Consider the following 22,562-nt stretch of genomic DNA (forward strand, 5'->3'; position numbering starts at 1 on the left):
ATCATAAGCCCCACACGTAGCTGTTGATTGGCGTTCAGTTTGAGGCTCAACATAAACGCTGGGTTTGTTTTGTCTGAGTGCAGCTGGTTCATTTAGATCTCTAATGACTTTGCTCGCTCTTCACACATGATAGAAATATCAGAGCTGTCATTGTCTGAACTCAATGTCCTTAAAATGAAGTCGTTCTTCTAAATCTTATTCTCATCAAGCCGCGACTGATGTCTGTTAGATCCATTTGGAGCCATCACATTTCCTAATCACAATCACTTCTTATCAACCCGGCGTCTCCAGCTTTCTCTTAACCTTGACCTCAGTGGTCAAGGTAAATCTGCCTCATATATGAAGTGACTGTTAACAAGGATTCACACCGAGTCTTGTTGGTCTCTAGCAAAATTTCTTCCTCGAAGAGGATAGATTACCATCCTTTAAACACCGACAATGTTTTGATAATGCGCTGGAGAGCTCCTAACACAAATTAATTTCCTACCATCTTCCCCCCTCCCCCCAAAAAATGTCTTTATTTATATCAAGTTGGAATTAAATTTATGACAAAAATATATTGCTGGGAGTAATTTTGGTTTACTGTGCAAGCAACAGATTCTCCAAATTATTTCTAAAGTATCTCATTGAATTAATAGAGCAAAAAAAAATATATATATATATATATATATATATATATATACACACACACAAATAATACTGCTTGTAGATATAGACATTTTTCCATCTTCATTGTAGGAGAAAAGGACAATGTACAGGAGAGAGCATAAAAAGGTCACCTACTGTAAGCAAGACCATTACAAATTTTCAATATATAAATACATTTTTACATACTGTTCCAGTTTGTGTTTCTGTACCGTGCTATTGTATAATATTTTTCACACAAACAGAACCATCATCATGGAAATAGATGAAGGCTTCTTTGCAGTTATATTTGTACGCCATTTTAATGTTTAGCCAGAGAAGGGAAAGCTGCATGGACTTATAGTAGTCTGTACTGTCAGCAAAATATTTTATCCCATTCCTGACACATCGCTTCTGTTGCTCTGTATACAGGGGACCGTATTGTTTGTTTTTTTTAAACCCCAAATCTTTCAACACTCGCTGATAAACCTCTATGTGGTCTACACAAAAAGTCTGCATGTGTGTGGGGTGGAGGGGATGTCTTTGGTTGTGTGGCAGTACACAAAAAAAGTACAAAAACAAAATCAAATCCCCATGCATAATGTAACACTTTCCCAAGAAGTAAATTATGTTCTCGGGTATGTCAGTTTTTGACTCACTATTAAGCTGTTCGTAAATGGCTGCTTAGTCTGGTGTTAAAAGCAGTTTCAGTAACATCACAGTCCCTGTATTTTCTTTACTTTCTGTCTTTTTGTCTCTTTTTTTTCACAATTTTGGTCAGCATGAGGCCTGCCCTGGTGCCCTACCTTTCCGTGCCTCAATTGTGCAATTAACCCAATTGCATTACTCTCCTAGAACAGCTCAATTCCGTCTCCGGTGGAAACTCATCACTTACTCTGTTTTTCAAGGTATTTCTTGCTTTTCCGTCTGTTTACTCTTTTATCCACGGATGTGTCACATGATTGGTTTCATTCCATTTGGAGTAGTAATTTGCAGCGCTTGTTTGAGATTTTCATTAACAACCATGTTGTTTCCGCTCTCAGTAAAGGCCATTGTGGTTTTACTTTGCACAGTATTGTGTGCAGAGCTGCTACACAACATGTGTTCAATTGGCCTGTATATCTTTGGGACCACAGTATCCAAGATTGCACCAGCAAGCACGCACCTTTACAAAGTTGACAAGCCATTCTGGCAAGATTTCATACCATGTCTGTAAAAGTGTAAGCATAACTCAAGATAAAAAAAAACAAAAAAAAAAAACTCTGAGCAAACATATGGGGAATACAAAAAAAAAGCCATTTCCACATCAGGCTTGCTGTTCCCGGCATGAGCTCTGTTCTGACCTCTCCTCTCCACAGCAAATGAACAACAAAATATGAACCAAGACAGATCTTCCTTCTACTCCCCATTGAGCAAACATTAGATGTTGCAACAACACACACACACACACACACACACACACACACACACACACACACACACACACACACACACACACACACACACACACGTCTGTGGTTCATTAAAATGTGATTGGGGCTGCAGCTGACTCAGCTTCCTTTTAATTAAAACTGTCAAACAATCCATGTGGCACCCTCTAACATGCATAAATGTATTTTCATACCCATCTTAATTCATCTTTCCTTCCCATCAACTGACATTCTCATGATCAATATCCCTTTATTCGCCCCAGACACATGATCGGCCATTTGGCTTCCTTATTCTGGAAGTCTTTACACCGCCTCCTGCTCAATCACAGAGCCTCTCTGCTGGCATAGATAAAGGAGGAAGGTAGGGAAAGAAATACTTGACCTATATTACAACAAAGTAGATATTGGTTCAAACACATATTTGACCAGGCCCTGTTTTGCTTCTTGGGCTTTTTAAGAGTAGCTTCTTCCAGCATTTGCCTACAGTTATACACAAGGGTGCCATAATTCCTGGATAGGGGGTAACAAACATGTTTGTCGAACATCTTAACACAATGACAGATGGTTTGCTGTAATTGGTAAAAACTATGAATTCAATAACAAGCTTCAGTGTAACATCTGCCTGTATAAAAAACAGCCCATTATTTGTTATTGGCTGTGTTCTCACAATTTCAAACAGTTTCCAGGTCTTGCTGGCTAACGCTAATTCGAGCAAATAATGTAGCTCCTTTCAGCATTGACATAATTGTGCACCAGTGCTGCCTTTGCTGTGGAACGTCGCCCAGCCAAGTCATCAATTTTCCATGATATTTTTCTCCTTTAAATCTCTTGCTGTAATTCTATTTTTACTTTGCCAAGTATAAACAATTCACACTGCAGAGGCAAAGCAGAGATGCTGGGGTGGGAGCGCTGCATACCTTGAATGCAAAACATAACTTTAAATGATATCACTAGCAAAAATCATCCATTATGTATCCATTATCTGAACCGCTTTATGCTCACGAGGACTGCGGGCGTGCTGGTGCCTATCTTGGCTGACTTCCGGCAATAGGCGGGCCCACCCTGAACTGGTTGTCAGCCAATAACCTTTCTTTAATCAGATCGATTCTCTCAGACGTCATCATGTGTGTCGCTGGTGTTCAGAAAGAATAGTTGAGATTAGATCAGAGAATCACCATTTTCAGATTTAAATCAGAATGAATCAAAGAATATGGTTTCATGTATCTTCTAAGACTTAAATGCAACGGAGAGCTCAGTATGTGTGACGTATGAATAGGATGTGGGGAGTGTGGATGCGTGGTGTTTAGCTGCCACAATTATTTTGCTCGTCGACTAACCTTCAACAGCAGTTGCGATTAGTCGACTAAACGGTTCAGAACCAAATCGCACACATATCGCACCAGCTGGTAGCTATACTACCATCATTAGCTTACAGCCTGAACGCTTTAAGGTATGTGCGAATTAATGATAAGAGGCAAGTAAGATGACAGTACATTCAACTTGGATTAAAATGTGCAGCTTATGCCAGTATTTTTGACATGTTTCTAAATGATGGTGCAATCTAAGTTGAAGGCGATACTTTGGACCTCAAATTTGTAGCTGTATGTAAATGTTCATTGCATTTACAGTTGCACTAATACAGATACAGTCCAAAAAGAAATACTTGTAAACATATGTGTGATATGATGTAACTCACAGCGGTGCTCTGAGCAGCCCCACCGCCCCCGACTCGGGAAACGATAATGGAATCTTCTCACAAAGCCAGTGAGGACGAAAGTGAGGGGAAAAAAATCTGACATTTTTTGCCCACCCAGTTTGAAAAAGCAAATACGGACTTACATCTACAACAAACCTGAAAGGGCGCATTAATTTAAAGGACCCTGCTAGCCTTTCCAGGTATGAGCAGGTGACTAAAAATAAATCAATCAATCAATCAATCAAAATAAACGGCAATGTTAAGTCGAAGCAAATCCTTTCCCACCCAAAAAACATTAGAGGAGTACGGTAGCATCTCCCATCCACAGCTGGAAGCCCTGATTTTTGCAGTCTGTTATCGGAAACCTGCAGCTTTTGAAAATTGTTTACCTGGTTACAGCGTGGTTCTCTGGGCAAACAAGTGGGGAAAATATATATTCACCAAAAATAAAAAAACAAAGAAATGACTTGAAAATATAATGTTTCTTGAAATGTTTTGCACATTAACCTTACGTTACATCCTTAGTTTCCTTCCTAAATCTGGTTCCTCTAGCAAATTCTAGATTAATTTGTGTTTACACATTCAGTGCACAGTCCTGTCCTGTTTTTCTTGTAAATCATAAAAAAAGACTGAGGGCACCTTTCATGGTGCTTGTGATGTCACATGGCAATCTAAGTGCATGCAAAAACAAAGGGGTATTTGTGGACTCCCAATGATGCACCAAAGTTGAAATACTTTCCCATTGACCAGATCAGTATTACATTATTTTTCTTTTAAGGTTTGAAAGTCAACTTTAAACCGCCGGCCTGTTTTACTTTGCCATCTGACTAAGGACAGCTTGCTACTTGAGAATTCCAAAAGGATTAAAAAGCAAGTACCCTTTCAGCACTATTTTTTCTCCGTGGCCATTATTTTTACTCATCGTTTTTTTTTTTGTTAAGTTTTATCATTAGAACAAAGATTGCATATTTTTTTCTTGACACCCATCATTGTGCTGTCTCAGACGTCTGCAGAGTTTGTCTCTTTGTACCATATCACTCATTCAAACCCTTTAAGCCCTTCATTCCAGCCTGTTTATTGCTCAGTCAGGCCTCAGCTGTGAGCTTTGTGAATTCCTTGTGACCTCCATCTTTACCAATTTATTTTTGTTGCATGTTGAAGGTTGTGACTAGCTTTATGCACCTGCTTACCTGTACGTTGCACACTGCAAGTACGACATGACAAAGTTGAGAATGGCAGTAATCCAGGAACTGCCCGACGCAAAACCTGTGATTTCTACTTGTTTATTGCGGCAGTGCTGTGAAAAAAAAAACATTCACACTAACTGTATTCTGTTTTGCTTATTCTATACAATTTTATGTGAGCTCCATTGCTCAATAAACTCATAAGTTAAAATTAGAGCTGAATGATCAATTTGCAATATAATCGTGATTTGATAAAATGTCATTTACTAATCGCAAAAGCTGCGATTTAAATGGTCAGTGAGGCAGGAAGTGTGTGTGTGTGTGGGGGGGGGGGGGGGGGGGCAGAGACATAATTACTGTCACTAAAGCTTGCTGCTCTCTTTTCTTTCTCATGAGACCGTAAGGCCAGTATCAAACATGCTTGATCTTTTTCGAGTCGTGAGGTGAAAAAAACAAACCTGTGTGTGTTTTGTGTGGCTGCCGTCATGATGCGCGTGTTCGAGGGAACCATCTGTGTGTGCAAGTGTCTGTGCTGATAGATGACCTGTCATGTGTGAGCATGTGTAAAATAAAATTAAAGTGTTGACTTTGATTGACAAGTCTCTGATTGCACATGGGCGCCATTAAAGGGTAACCAATCAAAATAAATTCGCCGCTCAAATGATTTGAAAATGGAAGCAACCTGCTAAGTTGACTTATAATTTGAGGATGAATCCGTCTGTATGCGGCCATACGTTGGGTCGTCTGATTACTTGATTGAAAACGGAGATAGAGACAGACAAAATGATTGGTGCTCGCCATCACATCCTGTATGTGGCCATGTGTTGGGTCATCTGATTACTTGATTGAAAATGGAGATAGAGACAAACGAAATGATTGGCGCTCGCCATTACATTGATGAGGTTCCACCGCTTGTCAAATAGGCTGCCAGTTTTTGAAATTCTATGTCATATAAGCAGTTATAACTGTGTTATATGTGATGTTACTGACTGGGGATCGCAACGTTTTTTTTTTCTTTTTTTCGGGGTTTTTTTTTTTTTTTGCTATGTATACTGTGTTTATCAATGAAGATACATTCAGTGTTTAAGAAGTGCACTCAACTTGTTCACGTCATTTTTCATGCAGCGTGAAAAGTTTGACATGTTTAAGCGATGAAGCCACAGATTTTATTTGCATTGTTGTATTAATCTGCTATTTAATTGTTTCATTTCTTATTGATCTACAGTAAAGCACTATTTACATGTGTTTACGCCACACTCGTCTGGCAGAATGATGTTGTCATGGTAAATGCTTACAAGACGACATGTCAAAGTATTTCCTAAGTGTAAACCTGTCATTATAGTTCAGAAATAAACTGTCTTTCATTTTAATCGATGCTTCATTTGCCTTCATCTTAATGTCCTATTGTCTAGAATAGATCTGCTAATTGTTCATTGTATTAAAGATGAATTTATGACTTGTTTAAAAAAACATAATAATGGAAAAGGACCTTGAAAAATAATTGCATGTGATATTGGAATCACCGTTTTAAATTTTAATTTTTATTATTTTCCATAATCATTCAGTCCGAGACATGTGACGTGTTTGGGATGGCTGAATTATTGACAGTTCTTCAAACTGTAATATTGTCCTGCAATCCAATTGGATTGCAGCCTTGCATGGTGTCTGGATTACTAAAATATGTTAGTACTATGCTAGCCCACATTTGTTTAGCAAATCACAGTGGGTAAATATATTTACTGGTTATTTTTGGTTGAATGGTGTCATTTCACAAGACAAAAATGACAAATGGAGGCCAGGTGGTGTGAGAGTCTGCAGACATCTTCACTGGGGAAAAAAAAAAAGGCTTTTCAGTGGGAACTTTGGAGGGAAGAAAAAAAACTATATTCAGATTCAGATTCATTCAGATTCAGATTCAGAAAACTTTATTCATCCCCATGGGGTAATTGGACTTAACAGGCACGCTCTGCACAAGAAACATGAAAAACAAAGACGAACATGGGATACAGTGCGAAGGGCCTGTCGGTACTCGCCGTAAGTACAGCGCCCCGAGATCTTAGATGAGAAAAGTAAACACTAGGGAAGGAGGGGATAAAAAAACCATGCTCGAACTATCCTCTTCTGAGGATAATTTAAGTCTCGGAGAAAAAAAATTCCCTGCACATCAAGCATATGACAGTTGCAACAAGTCACAAGACATAACGTGATGAGGGGGCGCGACGCAGCCCAACCTGGTACCTTTATGAATAAACCATTCGTCACAAGGTGTAGTAATGCTAATGTACTTTCCAAGGGAAAGGGTCCAGATAGCGTTGTTTTGTCTTGGGACGGCCGCCAACAATTTCAGGTGGCCTTGAGTTCGTGGCTGTATTCCTTCACTGGCGCCGATCAGCCAAATCCTCATTTACTTTCCGAAGCGAGAATTCCAACTTCACCATGTTGTCGCCAATCGTACGGAGACACCCCAAAACCGCATCCATATTGTGGTTGAGCTCAGTCACCGCTTGAGTCTGTGTATTGGACATTCGCGCCAGACCATCCAGAATGACCGGCAGCTTCTTCACTTCCAATAAAGCTGCTCCCATCGGTTGAATTTTGCGATAGAACAGGAAACTGCTAACACCAAACAGCAGCATACCTGCTGGAAGCTTGACTTTCTCCTCAAGCTAATCCACTCTGACTACACTACCCAGAGGGCAACTGGTTTACCTGCCAACACTCTCAAAGTAAGGTCTATGACTTTTAATGCAGTATTCATAAGAAGCCTGCAGGGCTCAACAATTGTTTACAATTCACAAACATCCCCAACTGTTTGTCTAACATAACACAAGTGTACATCAGGGACACGTCTTGATGTAGATGTTCCCAAAATGACATGGTGGGGAAGGCAAGGCAGTGAAAGTGATAAGGAAAAGATCTTTGTGTCAATCTCCTGACAACATCACCCCCACCACCCCTTTCACTCTTTTGCGTTCTCTCACTCTGAGGAGCATCCTGCAAACTGCAGTAGCAGAAACTCCTGAATTATTAAAGCAGACAAGATCTCTCACACCCGCACAGCCTCACACACACAAATAGTAAGCGTATCCATGTTCTCGGGGGATAGGTTAGATAATGACCAATTCAATCTGACATGGTTTTCCAGACCACAAACATCAAAGTGGAAGGGTGACAGACAGAGAGAGCAGAATTCTTGCCGGTGATCGAAAGGAGACCTGGACAAGTGTGAAAAAGAGAAATAGATGACCCATGATTCATTTCACACTCAGGCTTGGCAGAGCTGCTTTCAAATGTCAGCCAAGCTGAAGAATGCGCTTGTAAAAATAAATTCACTGAATGAGTGATTGACAATGCTCACTTTAGTCCCATTTATATGTTGAGGACCGTTTGGATGCTGTTGCAGGGGAAAAGCAGAACAGAAGGTGTTACGGCGAGCAGAAGTCGACCAAAACCAACATAATATACAGCACAATAAAGCTCAAGATAAAACCTCATTAGTTGTTCGGAAAGAGGAGGACAATGCCGGTGCAGAGCGTGACTGAGACTGATTGCAAGAAGCCAAGAGGGAATAGAATGATCATTGTGCAGAACAAAATGAACAGCACTGATCAATCACGCCGTAATCCACCTTAATTTAGTGTTGCACGGCACGCATTGGTATTGCATATGTGTTTTTCGAGGGAGCGCTTCCGAGCAAAGCTTTATATCTTACTCCAGCATCCATGACGGTATTTCATGGAAGATTAGTGCTGGTACACCTATAGGAGGTGAAATTTTAAGAACCTAAAGAGTTGGTCCCTTTCGAGATTCTACAGAGAATTGTCGATTGTGTGGAATTGTTGGTTGATCTGGGCTCGACACTAACCTTTGCACTGGTAGCAGTAGTGCTTCCAACTGTGTCAGTGGTTCGCACCAGCACGGATTTGGCCGCACCCTTTTTGGGGGAGGTACAGCATGAGCATATTTGCTGATGTATCGTTGTTGCAATTGGCATACCATCGTTTCATATGATGTAAAGACTGACAGTGACTTAAAATATATTTGCGAAATATTTTGGGGTAACATCAATTTGGTTTGCAACAAGCAGCAGATGACAAAACAGGTCAGTTATTTTAAATAAAAGTTGAAAAGAAGTCAAAAAAAGGAAACGATGCCAGTGCAAAAACTTAAATCATCAGTAAGAAGAAGGGATTTATTTGTAATAGTTTCAACAATATGAATATACTAATAAATCAAAATACATTTTGAACATTTTTAAACACTTTAGAACAATTGACCGCGAAAAACAAACATTTTTTTACACACTACAGTTATCCCTCGCCACTTCGCGCTTTCCGTTTTGGGGCTTCAGTGCTTTTTGGGTTTTCCCAAAATACCGTATTCATTAAAAAATTACTAACACTCAAACAAGGTGCGTGATTGGTTCCCGGCACAACCTCGACCAATGAGAGAATGAGTGGGTTTATCCCGTGAGCTGATTGGCTGCGCATCTTCACAGCCTCACGGATGGATCTTCTCTTGATGTGTCTCGTCACGAATGCGAGGGGTGATAATGCTTAACGTCATCTTCCCCTTCTGATCCTACCCGTTTGGACCACTAACGTTGAGTGTATTATCAACAATACAAATATGCAATCACAAGCATCTGCCCGTTTTATGACACGAGTGATCCAAGTGATCAGCCCGCAACACACATTACATCCATTCCCGCGTTTTAATGGAGTCATCGCTTGATAGTTGGAGACCCATTGTGTTTTATAACAGTAGTGCCAAACAGTATTTGTAATTCCACATGAACCAATGAAAATAGACAAACAATGCGGGGCTGGTCGTGATCCCCTCAGTGAGTGGGAGCATGCTCAATGGAAAGCTGTCCTTTGTGAAGCAAAACATGCTTGTTCAGTGTCAGAGATTTTCTCGGACAAAGTTAAAGAAATGACTCGGCACACAGGAAAATTGTCTTCAATATCGGCGGAAGCGGATCTCTGAGAGCGAACGACGGTTTAGTTGCTCCGCGATCACACTCAGAGTCCCGCCCTCCACGAGTTCGACATTTTATTGTAACATATGCAAAATACAAGAAAACCACTGCCCCTGATATTTGCATGCCGCACCCCCGGTCCGGCCCCTCGGTGGTGATTGGTTACCTGTTTTTTAAACTTGAACCACCAGTACGTTGGCGCCTTTTCTGTCTGGTCTACATCGAATTAACATGTTGCAGACTTTGCGGATGGCCAATGTCGCCTGGGCGCGACGGGTGTTCTCAACTCGTCTTTTGTTGTTCAACCGCGGTTCCCGAATTATTCGTTCCCCTTTTGTGACCGAGCTTCGCCCTCTCCCCTGTGGTCGCCCACCTGCATTGACGTGCTTATTGTGGACTTCAACCGTCCTCCGGCCAGGTGGCCGGCACCTTTGTGTACAGGCAGTTGGGGGTGCTGGATATGCACCCAAACGTTTAGATGTGCCCAAATTAAATGAAACTTTAAACATGATACAATTTTGCTCATAGATTCCTCTAACATTCAGTTAGATGCAGCCGTTTACGTGGCACATGTAACACATCCAAACGTGGACATTTATTTATTTTATTTATACAGGAAGGAATTAACCTGATGCGTGTTCCGTCTTCTATGTGCAGTCTGACAGACGGACACAGAGTTGGAGCGCCTCTGCTGTATATACCGGTAGGAGCATTAAAACATGCGCTCGTGCTGTGTGACCAGATGAATTTTTTTCCAGCACGCATTGAAAAAATGGGAGCAATTGCGAGCATAATGGGCGCAGTGTCGAGCACTGTTGATTGATCGTCTCTTCAAGCAACTGAGACGAAATTGAGTTCACTACTTGGTGGCAACCACTAGAGAGAGGTGCTGTAGATTCAGCCTCGTCTAATTTATGGGTTTTTGGAATGTGGGAGGAAAGTGGAGCGACCAGTATAGGGTGTACGCCGCTTATTGCCGAAAGACAGCTGGGATAGGCTCCAGCGCACCCGTGACCCTCATGAGGATAAGTGGATGAGAAAATGGATGGATGGATGGATGGATGGATGGATGGATGGATGGATGGATGGATAGCCCTAAAATTAACAAGAAATCAACTATAAGAGGTTGACCTATTTTTACGCAGAAGTCTTCTACGGCAACCCATCCAGGTAGCATTATTCTGCTACATGTGAAAAGGGAGTTCAGAACATTTAGAAAAGCTGAATCTACTTTGCAGTTCAAAATCACCCTGGAAAAACCCCTTGAAACTTGACATCACAGAGAAACAAAACCTACAGGGTATCCTCATTATGGCGTCAGTCAGAAGTGCCCAATAAATTATGCGCTTTAATTTCAGATGTCTGTCGGGATGTATTGCAATGTCAGTTTTGAAGAATCATAAAATAAATAAATAAATGAATCAGTGAGTAAGGCTCAAACACAAAAACGTCATCGTCCCCTATGCCACTGAATTCTAACACTCCCAAATGGGACTTTGTGTTTGGTGTTGAAGCTTAATCAGGTTACTGTGGCGCATCGATACTTAAAAACTCAACTGCTCAAAATAGAATAATGGTGAGGCAGCAGGCCCCGAGGAAGAACTGTCTGATTGCATATCAGAAACTACACATAGTGGGGTGACAGCTTCATTAGTGGCAATAGAACCACTAAGAGATAGAAAACCATTTTGACATCTACAGTGGTACACTGACAACAAAAAGCAAGATGATCTCAATAAGATCAGCACGTTGACATAAAGCTAGCATCATGTTTTGCCAACAATGAAATAAAGACATCATGTGAGTGCACGTGATGAAACTGCCTTAGACATACAACTTTTTTTGTGCGCACAAATACAATTTTAGACGTGTAAAAGATTTGTTTTGAAAACATAATGACAAAGTAAAAACCTAACACAATATAAATGTGCTATGATTTTGCCATGTAATATTTTTCAGCTCTTTCCTTGTGTCTGACGATAATTGCTGGGATTGATTGAAAGTTGAGCTTTTTCTTATATTACTGTTTCACGTCATAACTTGTATTGGTCATTGTAATGAACTTTGCATCGCACTGAACTGTAGTTTATAGTGTTAATTTATTGTTTGCATGAGTTAAACATTATTAATTGTAAAATGTCATAGCTTTATGTTGACTGCATCCTCTGGCTCATTTGTTTTAAATTCGTGATGTTGTCTTGATATTTGTCTAATTTTATATGTTGAAAAAGATATATTCTTTCATTTTTATAAAAGTTAACATTCATTATTACAAACAACAGAATACAAGTATCAAAATGTTGTACTGGTCTTGGATTACAAGGTACCAAGAATGAGAACCGAATGGGTTCAAATGTGAAGGGTACCCATCCCTAACAGTAAATGAATGCCAATATTTTAGGGGAGCATATCTTAACTAGCATGTTTTGAAACTTTATTCGGCGCTGTAACTAACTTCCATTTTCTTTGGTTTGCTTAGCAGCCTTCATATATATATATATACATAAAGAGATGAAAGTGGACTTTCCTGAAAATACAAATATATATATGTACACACACACACACACACACACACACACACACACACACACACCAGGGCTGTCAAACTGATTTTTGTTCGTAGTTACGATTTCCTTCTGACATTATAACGGTAGTTCGTTGTAACTATTTCCAATAAAATGGCCACCAACTAACATGTATATTACAGTATGTACATTTATTGATATGTAAACATGAACATGTAATACAGCATAAAAATGTCAATTACAAATATCTAGAGTATGAAGAAAACATTCAGTCAGCAAATGAAAAGTGCCTCTTCTACAGTTCAGGATGTGCCGCGCCCCGAAGCCGTTTACGATCATCCTGCAATCTGTTGGCCTCGAAACCTGCAATGACTTTGTTGCCATCACAGATGATTGTCGAAATTGTTGCTGTTGCCAATTCGTAGTCTCGGCTGAGTGTCGTCTGGGAGACTCCGTTTCGAAAGCCTTCACACACAACGAGATTTGCTTCTGATTAACATGCACGTTTTCAGACCATGTGCTCAGGGCCGCGCCATGCCTCCGGAAGTACAACAATGGATGAGTCGATCAGTAACGCTGTACATTTTGTTCAGGTTGCAGTGGCAGTCAGCTTCCCACAGTTGGTTGTAACAAAGGCATTTTCACTATTTTGTGGGGATATAATGAAGTTTATGTGATAAAGGTGTTTGTTGTAAGCAAAATCGGCAAATAGAAAATGAACTACATGAAATCGGGACTTTGAAATGTATGTTTGGGTGAAAACATAAACGGTGTACAGTATGTTGAAAACAGGTTCGACTCTCCATCGAAAATAAGGGTGATTTTGGGGGGGGCGTATTATATCATGGGGTGTCTTTTCCACAGGAAATTGTGATATGCCAAAATAAACATTTTGCAGTCAAATGCAGTCATGTTTGTGTGCAATTTTCAAGGAGCTCAAGTGTGTTTTCTCTGTCTTGGTAAATTTCTCAACTTGATGCCAAACCCCCACAGAGGCAGTGAAGATTTTAGAGGAGAAATCATGACAAAGCAGACTGAAACAACAACACAGAATTTATGGCGGATTGCAGCCTGCTATCATCCTCTTTCTGTTCAGCTGCTCAGTCCACACAGTCAGTATCGATGGGCGTGACATGAAAGCTTCTCCTTTCTCGCCTTTGCTTTCATTCACTTTCGCGTCATCCAAGTTTCGAAAGCCTTCACACACAACGAGATTTGCTTCTGATTAACATGCACGTTTTCAGACCATGTGCTCAGGGCCGCGCCATGCCTCCGGAAGTACAACAATGGATGAGTCGATCAGTAACGCTGTACATTTTGTTCAGGTTGCAGTGGCAGTCAGCTTCCCACAGTTGGTTGTAACAAAGGCATTTTCACTATTTTGTGGGGATATAATGAAGTTTATGTGATAAAGGTGTTTGTTGTAAGCAAAATCGGCAAATAGAAAATGAACTACATGAAATCGGGACTTTGAAATGTATGTTTGGGTGAAAACATAAACGGTGTACAGTATGTTGAAAACAGGTTCGACTGTCCATCGAAAATAAGGGTGATTTTGGGGGGGGGCGTATTATATCATGGGGTGTCTTTTCCACAGGAAATTGTGATATGCCAAAATAAACATTTTGCAGTCAAATGCAGTAATGTTTGTGTGCAATTTTCAAGGAGCTCAAGTGTGTTTTCTCTGTCTTGGTAAATTTCTCAACTTGATGCCAAACCCCCACAGAGGCAGTGAAGATTTTAGAGGAGAAATCATGACAAAGCAGACTGAAACAACAACACAGAATTTATGGCGGATTGCAGCCTGCTATCATCCTCTTTCTGTTCAGCTGCTCAGTCCACACAGTCAGTATCGATGGGCGTGACATGAAAGCTTCTCCTTTCTCGCCTTTGCTTTCATTCACTTTCGCGTCATCCAACTGAATTTGGCAACCCTTTCGCACACCTGTTTTGAGTCTCTCTTGCACACACACAAATTTTATCCTCACCATTGCGAACGGTAACCCTTTGTTGGCTCATGACCGAAATGCCCCCCATTCTCTTTGTGTGCTGCTGCATTTCTCACTCTTATTGATTACATTGTGGCTTACGTCTGGATGACCGAGCCCTATAATTTGTCTGATCAATCTCATTGGGAGCCTAAGGGCGCACAAATGTGTGTGTGTGTGTGTGTGTGTGTGTGTGTGTGTGTGTGTGTGTGTGTGTGTGTGTGTGTGTGTGTGTGTGTGTTGCAACACATGGTGAGACAGGAGCTGGAGAGATACATGCACATGGCCAGCCAGTCCCTGTAAAATGGGATCAACAGGGACACTGCGCGATATTTACCCAGTTCTCAATTGAAGATTGGTTGTGCAATTTCTCGTTTGCGATCAAAAGCTCGACGAGGGACACGTGCGCTGAGGGTGGACATTTAAGGGGTGGAAAGCAACCAGAGAGAGGGGGTTTATTTTGAAGGGCAGTCTTTCATTCGGAATTAGTGGAGTATAAAACGAGAGGAAAGGAAGCGCTGGGTGAGAGTGGAGATGACAAACCATGTGTCGAAAAAAATACAGAGGCAGCTTAACAGGAGGAAAAAGAAATAGAGGACAGCGCGTGTTGGAGATAAGAAAGATTGACATGTTTTCAACAAAGTCTTAGCTTAATTGATGAAAATACTATGTACTGCCTGAGAAGTGTTTCTTCAGAGGGGATCTGTGCCTTTGAAGGTGACTCGCAGGTTCTTCGAATCAGCTTCACTCAACCGCACCCGGCCCCTCCCCACTTGCTGTAAAACTGGAACAAACACACCAGGATGTGCATATGGACAGCACAGAAAATGACATTTAAAAGCACAAGCTGAAAATGTCTTCCCAGTACAGTGTTTTGGATACTCAGCGAAGCCCATCTCGTCCTTCAATGAATGGTTTAAAAAAAAAAAAAAAGTGACACTAGTATTTCCAGCAACGTTGAAATGAAAATAAAAAAGTCATTTCAGAGTCTACCAACTTGTCCTGCATGTTCACAATAAAATGCAAACACAATCATGCCTTCACTATGACTGGTAGACCAAGTGAGACTGCTGTCGATTGCGAACAATAAAATATGTCTGAAAGATGACAACCTTGAATATTCTCTATGAGCCTGAACACATTGAACCATCCAACAAGAACATAATTATAAAAATCTTTATAATGGAGCCACAAAAACACGAGTCGACAGGCACAGAACCTCATGAACAGAAAGATTGGCATGTTTTTTTTAACATGCAAAGCACGGAATATCTGGAACAGAAAGTATATTGAACTCATACAACTTTAAAATTCTCACCAAAAATGTAAACTAAACTACTAATGTTTGTAATATGATTACCGGTAATTCATTCACAGCGGTGGATATTTATGCTTGTCCACTCGAATCCAAGCGTGAACTGTCATATATTGTATTCACCAAGTACAGCACGTTTTACAATTGGAAGAGGGTCTCGTTCAGCTTGTCGGTGAACTTTTGGTTGTAAACCTCTGCAATGACTAACAGAGTTATTGTTGTATATGTTAGTTGCTCCATGTACAGCACTTTGCGTGCAGCGATGGCTGTTTGAAAGTGCTCTATAAATACATTTGAGTTGAGTTGAGAGTCCTACAGATGGCAGGGATGCATCGTGACAAACTCTGATGCAATTCATGAAGTGACTCATGAACGCCATGTAAAAAAGACACTGACATTTAAGACGAGTCATACCATCTTAGTTTTGTGTTGTTTTTAGACTTTCAAATGTCACAAGAGCAACATTTCTTATCAACACATTCTGTGTGAAATGTTTCTTTTCCCAAGTTTGTTTTCTCAGCTTTTTGGTCAGAAACCAGTGTTTTAGGTAAATCCAACCCATGTTCTACTGTTGATTACTAAACCAAAAAAGCAAGAAAGCAACTTTGTTTTTTCTGAAAAAAGGGGAGGGATGGGAATAGATAAGATTCTGTCGCTCCTTACACACCAGGTTATAGAAATATTCTTAGGGTACATTTTTACTATTTTGTCATCCACCCAACTCGGAGACTGAACTCACGCGGCCACCACGTCTTCCGTTTGGGAGCGCGGAGCGCTGATCGCTGAGTCCAGGCTGCCGTCCCTGCTCAGCACTCTATTAGAAGGTGCTGACTCCAGAGTACAGAGTGCAAAGGAGAACAGCCTTTCGGGCCTCGACTTCGTTTCCCAGCTTCACCAGTGTACATTTTGTGAAGTTTCAGCGTTCTTAATTGGTGTCTCATGTCTTGATAATCTGATTATCAGATCATGCAGAATGATTATTCTCAACGGCAAGCACAGTTCATGCTAATTTGCATGATTATAGAAGGGCGTGGAGAAGGAGGAGTCTGGTACTCTGAGAAGGAATGTGCTTGCCTTCATGTATACTCAGAGATTCATGCATAAAGATTTATTTGTGCGTGCGATGTTTTCTGGATTTTTCCATATGTCGAGTTTTAGTGTGAGAGCCACGTAAGTGTTTGTACTGTACATGAGGGCCCTGGAGTACTGACAGGAGAGGATGTGGTTATGTTGCCGCTGCTGCTGGGTTGAGCACTCCGGAGAGGATCAAAAGCGCGACCGTCATTTAAAAGTTATGGCATGCTGTGTGTGCAAATATGTTTGTATCTAGGTAGTGTTTCCTCCCTTGACAAAATATCACCTTTGCAACTATTGCAAGCTATTGTGATGCTTTAGTTGTAAAATGTAAACAAACTGGAAAGCATCCGGCCCCATGTTTCGTAGTGGTTGCGCTACTAAATAGCGTCGCTATACAACGTATGTGGTGACATCATTCACCCCGAATGGAATTGATAAGGGAACCGTTCACAAGAACAGCAAAATACGCCAAGGAAGTGAATCTCTGGGGACCGATAAGAACTGGTTTTCGATTCCAATGCCTATTTGTGGGTCGTGAAAAATCTGTCAAAAAGCTCTCAAATCGTGCCAACATGGGGCTCTCCGCTTTGAAAATGGTTGGCAGGGAATCAAAGACATCAACTTAAATATAGCTTATTTTCACTTGCTTGAAACATAATTATGAGAACATGTTTCTTTGATTACTTGTACTTTCATTCGGATTACTGGTGAGCAGAGTTTTGAGATTTGGGGATCAATGTGCTGTTTTGGAATTATTGGAGCATGTTTTTTCCATGCTTGTGTGGCTTTTATCCACCTACTCCAGCTTCCTCTCACATCCCAAAAAACACATATGTTAAGTTAACTCAAGATTCTAAATTGTCCATAGGTGTGAGCGTGCATGTGAATGAGATATATGTGCTCCGTAATTGGCCGGTTGACGAGTCCAGGATGTCCCCCGCCTCCTGCCCAAAGTCAGCTGGGATAGGCTCCAGCTCAGCCATGACCCTTTTGGAGACACACGTGAAAGAAAATGGAAACGCCACGCTAAAGATTTCATCAATAGTGACTGTCGTTAGTTGCCGCATAAGTGTGCACAAAAACAAAGTGAAGTATGAATCAGCGTGGTATGAAGAAATCTCATGGGCCCGCCCTCAAGTCCTCCAACGTCTCAAAAGTTCTTTCAGATAAACAGAGAGAAATTCCCACACATACCTTCAAAAATTATGTAGAATATCTTAAAATAGTGGGAGCTTCATATTATCTTTCAACAATGCATTTCTATATTCCTTTTACAAATAAGTGTCGTCGGCTTTCTGGCACAAAGCACGCAGTCTTTTGGGAAGAGAAAATGAGACGATAGGCTCCAAAATAGTCAAATAAATACTTGTTTCTTGCGGGAAATTGTGCCGCCCACTCACATGGCGATTTTCGTCATTTCACAATTATCAGACAGCAATTGTGACAAAAAAGAGAGACCAAAATATAATGGCCTTCAAGATTCTCGAAAAACTTTCACTATTTGAATAACCTTGCTGTTTCGACAGAGACCATGCAGTTGATCGTCCAGTAATAGCTGCATTAAGACAAGTGCAATATGAATGTTTGACGAGAACAGCTTAGGATTCCAATGAGCAGCTTTTAATTGTGGTGATCCGTATTAGGATGATTGAAGTCGGGTGGTTTCAATTAGTGAGATGAACCAAGCACTCAGACAAATGATTCTCAAAAACAATGAGATGCATCATCAGCATCATAACTACAGACGACAATTATGTGCCTCCTTGTGTTGTTTACCCACGTTTGGGCCCGACCCTTTGTCAAAATGCGGCTGATGGAGGTGATACATGTCTAGCAGCAACATTGAAATAAAACTCAGTTCCAAAAATTGCCTCATGCTACTTTGTCATTTGTCTAAGTTTCCCTGCAGCAATACTCGTGAAACAAAAATCCAGTGGTGATTGTGACTGAGTGGAAATTACATCGGCAGTAACTTGACTTTGTAGATTTTCATAAATATAAAACACAACACAAACAATCCTTAAGGTGATGGACTAACACAGAGCTGAAGTGTGCATGCAGGCATGCATGCAAGCGCGAGTGAGTGACAGAGAAGAATTAGACTGGCTCACACGTCATCTAATAAGGCGCGTCAGCGAATTCCCACAGCCAAAACAACGGATTGGTTCGCAGCCCGATTCCTCGGTAGCTGGATTCGCAAATGTAACACAACAAGGGTATGAAAGCAAGTCGCTTCTGCAATGGAAACAATGCAACTGAATGTTTACAGTGGCTACATTCCCAATACTGCAGCCGACATCTAAATGATAATGCTCATGTGTCTCTAATGTACACTTTTCCTACTGTCGTGGAGCCGAACAAAGAAAATCAGTTCAAAGAATGTCTGAATGCAACCCCACACCACTTGTACCAAACATTGCAAATGCATTTTTGAAGTAGTTTTAGAGTGGCAAGACTTCATTGGAAGGCTACACGCTAGCCTAGTATCATCAATAACAAGCAAATTCGATAAACAGGGACATGACAAATAAGTATGGAAAGACATGGCGAGATGTGGGGAAACATGATGGTCCGTAATGTCATTATTCAGTTACTATGAAACATGGTTACCTCATAATAAAGCCAGCCACTGACCTCTCTGTTCAATCAAGAAGCACCTGTCCTTCATGATGTTATTCTTCACCTATTTATACTGGTTCTTTAATGCAGCACTCATTTGTATTCATTGACTGGAATAAGAAATTAGAGTTTGTGCCACACATAAAAAAAAAAAAACTGAAAGAAAACATTTTTGATATGTAAATGCAAATAAAGGCACTCCATATTTAGCTTATTTTCCATAACATTGCAGTTGGACTATGACAAATGTAGATAACCGGTCAAATAAATCAAAACCAATTTAAATTGAGTTTTTGAGATAAACCAGCTAAACTCTGCCTATCAGACTATTTCTGCGCCTCCCCTGCCAACAAATGGACCCTCATGCATATGCAGAAAGGGACCAAGTGGCTCATCAGCAGGGATGTAGAGTGGAATGTGGCAGGCAGGGCAGAGCAGAAAAAAGGGGAAGAAATGTGGGGAGTGGGGGTCTGGCAGATAGGAACGAGACAGTGTCATGGTTGAGGAAGCATGGGGTCATTCTCTGCTCCAAAGACACGGAGGAAAATGTGAAAATGAAACGAACACGGAGGAAATAATGTGGAGTTCATGGCGCCAAGACAATTGAGCTGAGGACGAAAAAGGCTGATTGACGGACATCAAGAATCAGGTGAAATAATTCCTCTAAATGTCAGAATGACAGACAAAAGGGTTTTTGAATGGAAACCAATTGTTGACATGACGACAGGTAGGTACTGATACAAACTACTTTCATACTTGTTTTGTAACTTATGTATAACAACGACAACTAGTATACGATCTATTAGTGGGGACAGTGTCCACTGTATGTAGCAGTGGAAAAATAAGCACTTCACTTTGTCGAGTCTGAACTTCTCAACCAGGCAAATTGCCCCCAATCACTATGGCCGCTCTCACAGTGGTGAGACCATGAGAAGAACAAGAAATCAAATATTTAATATTGTCAATTTGTGCCCTCCAATGAAAGATAATGGAAGTAAATTGACCGTATCTATTTCTTTATCCTTGATAATATTGTCCATTATAAATACAGTTTTAAAAGTGGGAGAATGAATCAGCATCGATATTCAGTAACAGAATGAAATTGTAGCCCTCTGATTCATCATCAAATCGTGACGCAGTGAGAGACAATGATATTAAAGGAAGCAATTATAAAATAATAGGCCATTAGTCATGTTGACTTTACAAATAAAGGCACCAATCAAATACTATCCTAGAGTAGTGCAAGCCCTGGAAATTATTTTTCCAAGGTTTGCACACTGGAAGCCAGGTGGAGGAGTGGTGAGCACATCTGCCTCACAGTTCTGAGGTTGGGAATTGGACTCCAGGCTTCCTGTGTGGAGTTTGCATGTTCTCCCCGTGCCTGCGTGGGTTTTCTCCGGGTACTCCGGTTTCCTCCCACATTCCAAAAACATGCACGGAAAGTTCAGTGAAGACTCCAAGTTGTCTTTAGGTGTGAATGTGAGCGTGAATGATTGTTTGTCTATACAGCATGTGCTTTGTCTCCAGTGAGGACACGTGGCATAGAAAAGGAATGGATGGTCTTGCTAATCACCTAGTCAGTCATCAAAAAAATAGTACGGAAGCTACAGCACTTTAAGCCTCTACTTTGTCTTCTGTGTAGATCAAGTTGAAATTGCAGTCCGTGCATTTTGACCATTACTGAACCACATTTTCACAGCAATTAAACTGCACCATTTCTTGTTGCTAAGCCATGAATTGTGTACCTTTTGAAAAGACCTAACTGTTCCCTGACAGCACAAATGGTCTCTTTTCATACAGTTGTCTTTTTGTCAAAGTCATCGCTATAGCTCTTTCCTCTATGCGGGAGAGAATGTAACACAAAATGATACACAGGTAAGCACGTCTGCTTCTGCTGTATTTGGCGTGTTGAGCCATAAAACAAAAAGGTCACAGGTTCTCTCATCCTTTGTACCTTCTATCCCTTCCAATCCCACCCTCCACCCTCCACAGACAGTTTGCAGATAATGACTTCCAGTCACATAGGAAGAACATTTACATTTACACACACATTGTAGGTGAAAAGCCCCTCACTGAATGTAAGACTAATTCTCCTCCTCACATCACAGCTCCACTGAATGAGGATGGCCAGCTTTAATAAGGCCAAAGGTAGCTTACGCTTTGCTGAAATCTCCTGAGAATATGGCAGCGGGCTGTATCCTATTACAACTGAAGCATCGTGCATAATAAGGCAAGTCAATATTGTGCTGACACCAATGATTGCACAGCTGCTAAGACTGCAGAGGGTCTCTTTTAGAATTGAGTCTGGGAAAGTTAAAATAAAATAAAAAATATGTGCTGTTCATCAACTGGTTGAAGCTTCCAAATGACAGAATGTGATTGCCCAAAGCATAAAGTCAGGATGTTTTCAGCTATGCTTGTTTGTATAATTGTTGCCAGAGGAACTCAATATCTGCTTGACTGAGTTCCACGAAACAATAGAAGACTGCTTGTCAACCGGCCAATTGCTTAAAGCTGTTTATTGATATTTTTAGTTGAACTTAACCGTAAAACTCACTCACACTAAATGTTTTATATTGAACAAAACGCATAGTGTCTTCTTACAAAAAAATGCTAGTTTTAAAAGATATGATGCGAAATTACATTGAAGTGTTAATACAATTAGCATCGATTGCTTGGTACAGGAAACTGTAAATGGTTCAGGAATATTCGAGCAAAATGACAAAAAGATTATAGTATATAATTCTCACAAGCAAATATTCATCCTACTACGAAATGTGAATTATTGCATCTGACATGCTCGGTTAAATTTGTGTTTCTAAAGAATAGTGCAGTGCAATAAAACAAATGTTCATCACAAACAAAAGATGGAATCGCATTATCGAGTGTCAGTAGTTCATATTGTTGTGTACTCAAATGTAAGTACTTGGGCTCGGTTTGAAATCAGTCGTATCAGAGACCTATTAAAAACATGTTCCACAAAATGTTTTGGGGTTTTAAGGGCGCGACTGGATTATAGAATTTTAATTTATTGAAATACAGAATATTCATTTTCATTAAAGTTAAAATCTTGGTCAGGGAAGAAATTAAAACTTGTTAGTCAACGGACCACTGTAAAGGAAA

The 22,562-nt window shown here is 40.6% G+C and overlaps 1 protein-coding gene across 4 annotated transcripts in view; it reads right to left on the minus strand.

Annotated features, from left to right (window-relative positions):
* The window catches only part of spock1 (SPARC (osteonectin), cwcv and kazal like domains proteoglycan 1), a 92,659-nt gene that overhangs the window by 69,120 nt on the left and 977 nt on the right, over positions 1–22,562 (minus strand). The gene's annotated exons all lie outside the window — the stretch shown is intronic.

The sequence above is a fragment of the Hippocampus comes genome, unplaced genomic scaffold (genome assembly GCF_001891065.2).
Source record: "Hippocampus comes isolate QL1 unplaced genomic scaffold, H_comes_QL1_v1.1 scaffold118, whole genome shotgun sequence".
NCBI classification, from domain to species: Eukaryota; Metazoa; Chordata; class Actinopteri; order Syngnathiformes; family Syngnathidae; genus Hippocampus; species Hippocampus comes.